Source organism: Procambarus clarkii, chromosome 13 (genome assembly GCF_040958095.1).
Source record: "Procambarus clarkii isolate CNS0578487 chromosome 13, FALCON_Pclarkii_2.0, whole genome shotgun sequence".
Taxonomy (NCBI): Eukaryota; Metazoa; Arthropoda; class Malacostraca; order Decapoda; family Cambaridae; genus Procambarus; species Procambarus clarkii.
Window position 1 is genome coordinate 5,144,061 of NC_091162.1, and position 11,208 is coordinate 5,155,268.

Genomic DNA, 11,208 nt, shown 5'->3' on the forward strand with positions numbered 1-11,208 from the left:
TTGGTACTGAATGTAGCACATGAAAAAACATTTTTACTCCAAAAAAATATCATTTTATAACCAAATTAGACGAAAATAAGGGGCTAGTGACGCCAAAGCAAGCCGACGGTCCAAGCGACAATGTTGTGGAGCGACTTATCCAAGACACATTGTTGCCTGTAGAGTGTTTGCTGGCATATCAACCTCCTGTACACACGTCGAACTTCTCTGCTCAAATTGTCACTAATTCAATTAATGATATTAACTACAAGAATGCATATTTACAATAATATTGAGCATAAATAGCCAGAAAACATTTAAGTTTTATTATCAAATAGGTGTCTAGAAGTGAAATTAACTCCATATAGGACAATAGGCCTAATAAAACAACTGTAGGCCTAATAAAAAAGGTGGTGGCACATCTATATATTACCGAGATACACTTATCTGCAACAGTGTCATTAGTGATAGAGATGACTACTGTGAATATACTTTTGCTCAGTTTACAATTAAATCCCTTAAATCCTCTTTGACTATTGGAGCCATCTATAGATTTCCCAATACTAACATGGCTTCTTTCTCAGATAGCATAAGGAATCTTATTGAAACAACAATCTCAACAAAAACCACATCATTCTGGGAGGAGACTTCAATATTGACCTGGGTCAACAAAATTGCTCTCAAGTTGACTATTTCCATAACAGCATGAACTCCTGTATGCTAATCCCCACAATCACCAAACCTACCCGAGTCACTCAAACATCAGCCACTACATTGGACCACATATGGACAAACATAACAGCTCCCCTTGTATCTGGTATAATCTACGACAGAACAAGTGACCACTATCCTACCTTTCTCATAGCGAACATGGACATAACACCACCAAAAGGCAAGAAACTTTCATTTAGGTTACACAGTGAATCAGCTTTAGGCAATCTTACAAATGCACTTCACAATATTAACTGGGATTCTGAATTCAATAATACCCAGGATATAAATTCATTAACTAACCTCTTCCTCTCCAAAACTCTAAGCCTCTACAACCTTCTTTGTCCCCTTCTTACCAAGCAAATAACTGACAAAAGATTAAACAATCCATGGCTCACAAGTGGCATTCTCAAATCAATCAACAAGAAACATGAATATGAAAAGAAACTTAGGATTGGCCTAGTTTCAAAGGAAGTAGCTAAAAGGTACTCACCAATGCTTACCAGTATCATAAGAAAGGCAAAACTTGCATATTATGTGAATAGATTCAATGAAGCAAAAGGCAACATGAAAAGCGCATGGAAAACAATCTCTAGTTTTCTGACCAGGGGGAGAAAGATACTGGCAGTATGGGGCGTTAAAGTTTATTGAAGATTAAATTCTGCAGAACATGTAAATATATAAAGTTCACATAAAGTAAGTAATTATATAAAGTTTATATTAAACACGGTTTATATTATAGACTTAACAAAGTTGATATTATATAAAACTTAATATTGAACATGTAAATATACAAAGTTTCAAATATAATTTAAGGAATATATAACGTTTATATTAAAATATATAAAGTAAATATATAAAGTAAATATATAAAGTAAGAATTAACAGTAACAATTCCAAGGACTAGATTTAACTTAAAAGGTACACCCGTAGTAAGTATGAGACCTTAGCCTATAGTGACATGGAAACTAATTCTGCAGAAACCTAAAGGTTAACTGGTACTAGAATTAAGGCCGAGTGCAAATGTGTAGTAATTATATAACACTAGGATATAACAGGCAGGACACAAAGAATAACTAATAAGTGAGAGACCACATAACACGTAATGTACCCGGCCAAGAGGCCGTAAAAGACCTAATGGATAAGGAGAAGGGGGTGTGACTACAAGTAGGGCTTACTAGCACCTAGACTGGGCAAAGTATTAGCTGCGGACAGCGGGACACTTGGGGACCGGCGCTGCACCCCCCTTCCCACATGCAGTGGGGAGACAATCGGGACAACTGTGCAAAGCATGACGGGGGTACAAAAGCAGCCGCTTGCAAAGGGGGGGAGGGTGGGGTTTTGCGAGGGCAGCGGCGAGGGCAGGCGGAGTGAGGCAGAGCCCCATTGTGCGCCCGTATTTATAGGGCCCCAAACTGCCCGCGCAACGCCGCGGGACGCGCTGCGCAATTGTTTCTTTCTCCCCCGCCAGAAACATCCCCGCTTGTGATGCAAGCAGTGACCATTTTCTGACCAGGGGGAGAAAGATACTGGCAGTATGGGGCGTTAAAGTTTATTGAAGATTAAATTCTGCAGAACATGTAAATATATAAAGTTCACATAAAGTAAGTAATTATATAAAGTTTATATTAAACACGGTTTATATTATAGACTTAACAAAGTTGATATTATATAAAACTTAATATTGAACATGTAAATATACAAAGTTTCAAATATAATTTAAGGAATATATAACGTTTATATTAAAATATATAAAGTAAATATATAAAGTAAATATATAAAGTAAGAATTAACAGTAACAATTCCAAGGACTAGATTTAACTTAAAAGGTACACCCGTAGTAAGTATGAGACCTTAGCCTATAGTGACATGGAAACTAATTCTGCAGAAACCTAAAGGTTAACTGGTACTAGAATTAAGGCCGAGTGCAAATGTGTAGTAATTATATAACACTAGGATATAACAGGCAGGACACAAAGAATAACTAATAAGTGAGAGACCACATAACACGTAATATACCCGGCCAAGAGGCCGTAAAAGACCTAATGGATAAGGAGAAGGGGGTGTGACTACAAGTAGGGCTTACTAGCACCTAGACTGGGCAAAGTATTAGCTGCGGACAGCGGGACACTTGGGGACCGGCGCTGCACCCCCACCGCAGGCCAGCGGCCGGACCCCCCCCCCCCCCGAAGGGCGAGTGCCAGCTGGCCGCGTGAGGCACTCAATGTAGCAGAGCAACAACGTCCCGTCTGACGTAGGATGTGAGCACTACTCTTCCGCCTGCCGTTTGCCATTATTTCTGATGTGGCGAGCCCGTCCCGAGACAGCTGGGTGCGGAGCGTAGTAAGAACATAAGAACAAAGGTAACTGCAGAAGGCCTATTGGCCCATACGAGGCAGCTCCTATTCTATAACCACCCAATCCCACTCATATACTTGTCCAACCCGTGCTTGAAACAATCGAGGGACCCCACCTCCACAATGTTACGCGGCAATTGGTTCCACAAATCAACAACCCTGTTACTGAACCAGTATTTACCCAAGTCTTTCCTAAATCTAAACTTATCCAATTTATATCCATTGTTTCGTGTTCTGTCCTGTGTTGATACTTTTAATACCCTATTAATATCCCCCCGGTTATGTCCATTCATCCACTTGTAAACCTCTATCATGTCACCCCTAACTCTTCGCCTTTCCAGTGAATGCAACTTAAGCTTTGTTAATCTTTCTTCATATGAAAGATTTCTAATTTGGGGAATTAACTTAGTCATCCTACGCTGGACACGTTCAAGTGAATTTATATCCATTCTATAATATGGCGACCAAAACTGAACTGCATAATCTAAATGGGGCCTAACTAGAGCAAGATATAGCTTGAGAACCACACCAGGTGTCTTGTTACTAACGCTGCGATTAATAAATCCAAGTGTCCGATTTGCCTTATTACGAACATTTATGCATTGATCCTTTTGTTTTAAATTCTTACTAATCATAACTCCCAGATCCCTTTCGCAATCCGACTTCGCAATCACAACACCATCTAGCTCGTATCTTGTAACTCTATCATCATTACCTAACCTCAGAACTTTACATTTATCAGCATTAAACTGCATCTGCCAATCCTTTGACCATTTCAAAACCCTATCTAGATCAACTTGAAGTGATAGTGAGTCCTCCTCCGAATTAATTTCCCTACCGATTTTCGTATCATCGGCAAATTTGCATCTGAATGCAAAGTCATCTTGCATAGTCATCTGAAGTCAAGCCTAGCGCCGAGAGGGCAGCGCGTAGGATCCTGGAGAAATCTCGCCTGGTGACAGGAGCGCTTGTAGGATCTGTGCTTGTAGGATCCGAAGAGTGTTGATTCCTGACCATGTAAGCGATACCTGGTCCAGTCGGAGCGTGCGTCGATTTTTTGTCGCGTAGCTCACCTCCCCCGGGCTGAAAGATATAAGGCAGTAAGGGTGGGCAGAAGCGGCGTGCAGTGTTATCGTGACAGGCAAGAGCACAGACGAGAGGGAAACCCTAGCTGAATCAATACGGAGACGAAAAACGGGGGAGGGAGCCCGGCAGCAGGAATTAAGAGAAACCTTAATTAACAATCCTGGATGAATAAAGAGCATCGTTTTGCGAGGGCAGCGGCGAGGGCAGGCGGAGTGAGGCAGAGCCCCTTATTGATGAAGATTAAGCCACCCAAAAGGTGGCACGGGCATGAATAGCCCGTAAGTGGTGGCCCTTTTAAGCCATTACCAGTATCAGGAGCTGATACTGGAGATCTGTGGAGGTGCGAATGCACCCTGCATGACGGGAGATGTCTCCCTTATGAATGTGTTAAGATGAAGATGAAGCCACCAAAAAGGTGGCACGGGCATGAATAGCTCGTAACTGGTGGCCCTTTTGAGCCATCACCAGTATCAATAGATGATACTGGAGATCTGAGGAGGTGCGACTGCACCCTGCGTGACGGAAGATGTCCTCCGTGATTTAAACAGATTGAATTGATTGATGAAGATGAAGCAACCTAAAAGGTGGCACGGGCATGAATAGCTCGTAAGTGGTGGCCCTTTTGAGCCATTACCAGTATCAAGAGCTGATACTGGAGATCTGTGGAGGTGCGACTGCACCCTGCGTGACGGGAGATGTCTCCCGGACCAAGTGTCTCTCGTCAAGATTATTGATTGATGAAGATTAAGCCACCCAAAAGGTGGCACGGGCATGAATAGCCCGTAAGTGGTGGCCCTTTTAAGCCATTACCAGTATCAAGAGCTGATACTGGAGATCTGTGGAGGTGCGAATGCACCCTGCATGATGGGAGATGTTTCCCTTGTGAATGAAGCCGCCCAAAAGGTGGCACGAGCATGAATAGCTCGTAAGTGGTGGCCCTTTTGAGCCATCACCAGTATCAATAGATGATACTGGAGACCTGTGGAGGTGCGACTGCACCCAGCGTGACGGGAGATGTCTCCCGGTGGTGATGAGGAAGAGAGAGAGAGAAGATTAAGCCACCCAAAAGGTGGCTTGGGCATGAATAGCCCATAAGTGGTGGCCCTTTTGAGCCATTTCCAGTATCAATAGATGATACTGGAGATCTGTGGAGGTGCGACTGCACCCTGCGTGACGGGAGATGTCTGTACATATTCTGATTGATTGATTGATGAAGATTAAGCCACCCAAGAGGTGGCACGGGCATGAATAGCCCGTAAGTGGTGGCCCTTTCGAGCCATTACCAGTATCAAAAGATGATACTGGAGATCTGTGGAGGCGCAACTGCACCCAGCGTGACGGGAGATGTCTCCCGGACCAAGTGGTGACCAAATGGTGGTCGCAGAGCCCCATTGTGCGCCCGTATTTATAGGGCCCCAAACTGCCCGCGCAACGCCGCGGGACGCGCTGTGCAATTGTTTCTTTCTCCCCCGCCAGAAACATCCCCGCTTGTGATGCAAGCAGTGACCATATCTTAGGAACTAAACTACACTCACATAACGAAATAAAACTCTATAAGGATGGGAATACACCGTCAACTGATTTAGAAATGGCAAATTAATTTAATAGCTTGTTTTCATCGGTTGGTGCTAATCTTGCCAGTAAAACCCCACAGACTCAGACACATATTAACACTGTTTTTTTTACCTTCTTGCTTTAAAATTGCACTGTATCTATTGTTACCCAATCTCCCTATCTTTATGTACCCAATCCGAACATCTTTACCATTGTGATCATTGCTGTCTTCTTATATGTGCTATCAATCTGCTGTACGGTGTCTGTTAATCTTGTTTAAATTACCAATCATGTTAATGTAATCAACCAGAGCTTTAATATACCAATGTGCTTTAATATACTTACTATTCTCTCTCATCTCATTTTTTTCCTTGCAATGCATCTGTTATCATTTTATTAATTCTGCTAGAATTTACCTACTGAAAATTATCTGTTAGATTAAGGACCTACCCGAAACGTTGCGCGTACTAGTGGCTTTACATGATTGAAAAAACTATGCTATGTATTCTCTCTAACCCAATGTACCTTCTTGTATATAAATAAATAAATAAATAAATAAATAAATAAATAAATAATAAATAAATATCTCTCAGGCAGCTATCCAAATACTCTCTTCTCCTTTCACCAGTCAGCCCGGCAGATGTTGTGTCCATCATACACTCACTAAAAACCAAGGCAGGGAGCACCACTGAAATTCCGTCCATTGAATACAAGAGCACCTCCCATACTCTTGCGCCACCCATAGCTCTACTGTTCAACAAATCTATAGAGTGTCACACCTTCCCTGATATCCTTAAAAAAGCAAGAGTAACGCCAGTCCATAAAGGAGGCAATCCGGCGGACATAAACAATTATAGACCAATATCAAATCTACCCATTCTATCAAAAATATTTGAATAAATTATATACAAACAGCTCTATTCCTACCTCGTAAAATTCGACATACTCAGCCTCTGCCAGTTTGGCTTCTGGTCCCAAAAGAGCACCAATGATGCAATCATTAGTCTCCTTGACATTATCTACTCAGCCCTTGACAAAAATGAGTTTCCGATTGGACTCTTCATTGACCTAAGAAAAGCCTTTGATACTGTCAATCACAACTACCTCTTACTCAAACTCCAGCATTATGGAATCCGAGGCCTTGCCCTTGACTACATCCGATCCTATCTTAGAGACAGACACCAATGTGTAACCATCAATGATACAACTTCTTCCACTCTACCAATTACCGTTGGAGTGCCACAGGGCAGTATCTTAGGACCTCTTCTATTTCTTATATATATCAATGATCTGCCTAATGTCTCTAATATTCTTAAACCTATATTGTTTGCTGATGATACTACCCTTATCTATTCAGACCCCAACCCACATACACTAAATAAAGTTGTGAATAATGAATTAAAAAAAGTCCACTTATGGATGTCAACTAACAAACTAACATTAAACATCGAAAGACTTACTACATCTTATTTGGAAGCAAATCATCAAATGCAATTCAGCTACAGATAGACAACATTAACATCAGTAATAAAAATGATGGCAAGTTCCTTGGCCTATTCCTAGACAAGAGACTCAACTTCAGCACCCACATTCAACACATAACTAAGAAAGTCTCTAAGACAGTTGGTATACTCTCCAAAATCAGATATTATGTTCCTAACTCTGCTCTCCTCTCACTATATTATGCACTAATCCACCCCTATCTTAATTATGGTATCTGTGCATGAGGTCTACCACTGCAAACCACCTTAAGCCCATCATCACCCAGCAAAAATCTGCTATCAGAATAATAACTAACTCTGGTTTCAGACAACACTCAGCTGCCTTGTTTAAATCCCTAAACTTGCTAAATATTAACTCCCTCCACACATTCTCTTGTGTCAGCTACATTTACAAAACCTTGTTTTTAAATGCAAACCATGCTCTGAAACTCTCCCTGGACAGATGTAATAGGACCCATTATCACCACACCAGAAATAAATATCTCTTTGATATCCCCAGGGTCAAACTTAATCTGAGTAAACACTCTATACAAATTAAGGGACCTAGTCTATGGAACTCACTCCCTAGTGAATTGAAAAGCTGTCAAACTTTTGCCTCATTTAAAAGCAAAACCAAAAAGTACCTAATTTCATCTTCGTAGTTTCCTACACTGAGCTTTAAATTTGCTCTGTATCTAGTGTTACCCAATCTCCCAATTTTTATGTACTTAACCCAAACAACTTTATCATTGTGTTCATTGCTGTCTTCCTTATGTGCTAGCCATATGTTTTATTGTGCCTACCAATTTTTGCCAACTACCATTCAAGCTGTCATTGCAATCACTCTGAGCTACCTATGTGCTCTAATATACATACAATTTTCTCTCATCTTTTATTTTTTTCTTGCCTTGTAACTGTTATCATTTTTTTAAAAATTTTGCAAGTATTTACCTACTTAAAATTTTCTTAGATTAAGGACCTGCCCGAAACGCTGCGCGTAATAGTGGCTTTACAAGATTGTAATTACTATACTATGTATCCTCACAATCCCAATGTATCTTCTTGTATATATATAAATAAATAAATAAATAAATAAATAGTTTTATTATATAGAGGCTGATGGTTATTCGCTGGAATGCGTTCGCTACTTGAACTTCTATGTACTTATGTACATATCCAGAAATTATTTAAGAGTAAAAACTATGTTTTTTCAAATTTTACATTCAATACCATCATTATAATAGGTAAATATGTCATATTTCTTCATTACTAATGTTATTCTAGTAAATTTTGGGGTAGCATTGGGTAGCTAAGGGTGGCATTGGGTAATTAGATGGACTTAGATTTAGATTTAGATTTTTTATTCAGGTAAAGGTACATACATAAAGGTAAAGGTTAAATGATTAACTTGATTCATGCAGCTCTTGATAAAAATGAGTTCCCTGTTGGGTTATTTGTGGACCTGCGAAAGGCTTTTGACACTGTTAACCACCAAAACCTTCAGATTCAGATTCAGATTCAGATGTTTATTCAGGTAAGGTATATACATACAAGTGATGTTACATTAATGGATTGATATATAGATAGAGCTAGTACATACAATGCCTAAAGCCACTATTACGCAATGCGTTTCGGGCAAAATTCTTCTTAAATTACATCATTATGGAGTCAGAGGACACTCCCTGCAATACCTCAAATCTTACCTTACTGACAGGATCCAGTATGTTTCTGTGAATAATTCAATTTCTCCCACCCTACCCATTAACATTGGTGTTCCTCAGGGCAGCATACTTGGCCCTCTCCTCTTTCTCATCTTCATTAATGACCTTCCAAATGCCTCCCAACACTTCAAACCAATTCTATTTGCTGACGACACAACCTTCATTTACTCCAGTCCTGACCCCCCTTGCTCTAAATGCCACAGTAAATACTGAGCTAAATAAAGTCCATCTTTGGCTAACTGCCAACAAACTCACCCTTAACATTGACAAAACTTTCTATATTCTGTTTGGCAATAAATCCTCTAATCAAATAAATCTCAAAATAAACAATACCCAAATTTGTAACAAATTAGATGGCAAATTTCTTGCCGTTCTCATTGACCACAAGCTGAATTTCCAGGGACACATTCTAAATATATCTAAAAAAGTTTCAGAAACTGTTGGCATTCTTTCTAAGATCAGATATTATGTACCCCGCCCTGCCCTGGTGACTCTCTATTACTCCCTCATCTATCCATATCTCAACTATGGTATTTGTGCTTGGGGTTCTACTACCCAAAATCATTTACGTCCTCTAATTACTCAACACAGAGCTGCTATTAGGACAATATCCAACTCTGGCCCCAGACATCACTCGGTACCCCTTCTCAAATCTCTGAATATGTTAGATATTAAGTCACTGCACATTCTCTCATGTGTATTATACATATATAAAACACTGAACTGTAATGCCAATCCTGACCTCAAAAGCTTCATAGAAGGTTGTAACAGAACCCATGAGCACCACACCAGAAATAAATACAGTTTTGATACTCCAAGAGTACGACTTAATCAAACTAGAAATGCTCTACAAATCAAGGGACCCAGAATGTGGAATGACCTTCCCAACCACGTTAAAGACTGTACCTCTCTCAACCAGTTTAAGATAAAAACGAAGCTATTCCTAATAAATTCCCTGTAACCTACCTTACCCCTCTAATGTCAACCCATGTCTGCTTTTTTTAAATGACGCTGTTTGTCGACCGAATTGTATTTGTGCTGCTTTTCAGCCATGTTCCCCACTTTTTATCTCTTTTTTGATTTGTTCTCAACTTATTTTATTCTTTATGCTCAATTAGTATTAAGCTTTAGTCATTTAAGTTTATCATGCCCGAAACGCTTTGCGTAATAGTGGCTTTCGACATTGTATGTACTAGCCCTATCTATAAATCCATAATTCTTTGTAAAATCTCTTGTATGTATGTACCTTACCTAAATAAAAATAAATTATACATTGAGTTACATACATAATGTAGGATTTAAAGATAGAGATAGTACATACAATACCTAAAGTCACTAGTACGCATAGCGTTTCGGACAAGGTAAGGGAAAAAAAAACAATTAGACTAAAACTTAATAGTAATTGAGCTTAAAGTATAAATTGTGTTAGAAAAAAATAAAAAATAAAATAAGGGGGGGGGGGGGGGGGGGAACAAGGCAGAGAATAGCAATTATACAAGTTGGTCAACAAACAGCATTTTTTTTTCAGGGATATTCCTGCGTGGGCCCTAAGCCTCTGGCTGGCCCACTAAGTGTTGCTTGTTTCTGTTTACTTGGGCGGAGTATGAGTATTTATGACTCGTATGGTCGCTTCAGTAAGATTTTGCCATATGTGTTTAACAACTTCTTCTGCTCTGTTGAATCTAAGTTGAAATCTTAATGGGCTTGTAACTGTGCACTGTGTTAGATAATGTTCCTGTGGTCTGTCGGGCATTTCTCCACAGTGCTGACATTTCCTCTCATCTTCCGGAACCTGTAAGCCTATTTCCCATGCACATGGGTATCCAAGCCTGATGTGATGTAAGTGCACTTCTGTTGCACTACTGTTCCCTTTCATCAAACTAAGTGGTTCGTAGTTGGTTGAATTCTTGTACCAACCCGCAGATCCTGATGTTGCAACTGCTGTGTTGTGGTCACTGTACATCTTTTGCATGGCTCTGTTTCTAATTACTTTCTTAATCTGTGATAGACTCTGTGGTATGTAAATGTCTACATTTCTTCTCATAGTTGCAAGTTTTGCAGCTTCGTCTGCAATGTCATTTCCTATTATTCCCACATGACTCGGCACCCAGTTGATAAGTACCCGTCGGCCTTGTCGTTTGAGTGTTTGCATTAATGATATGACATTTGTGATCAGATGTATGTTATCACATATGTGTTCTTGTTGCAAGATTTCAATGGTGGTTCTCGAATCTGTATATATGATAACATGTTGTCGGTGTTCAGCAAGAGCATGTTCCAAAGCCTTTTGAATGGCTAGCATCTCTGTTTGTAAAGTCG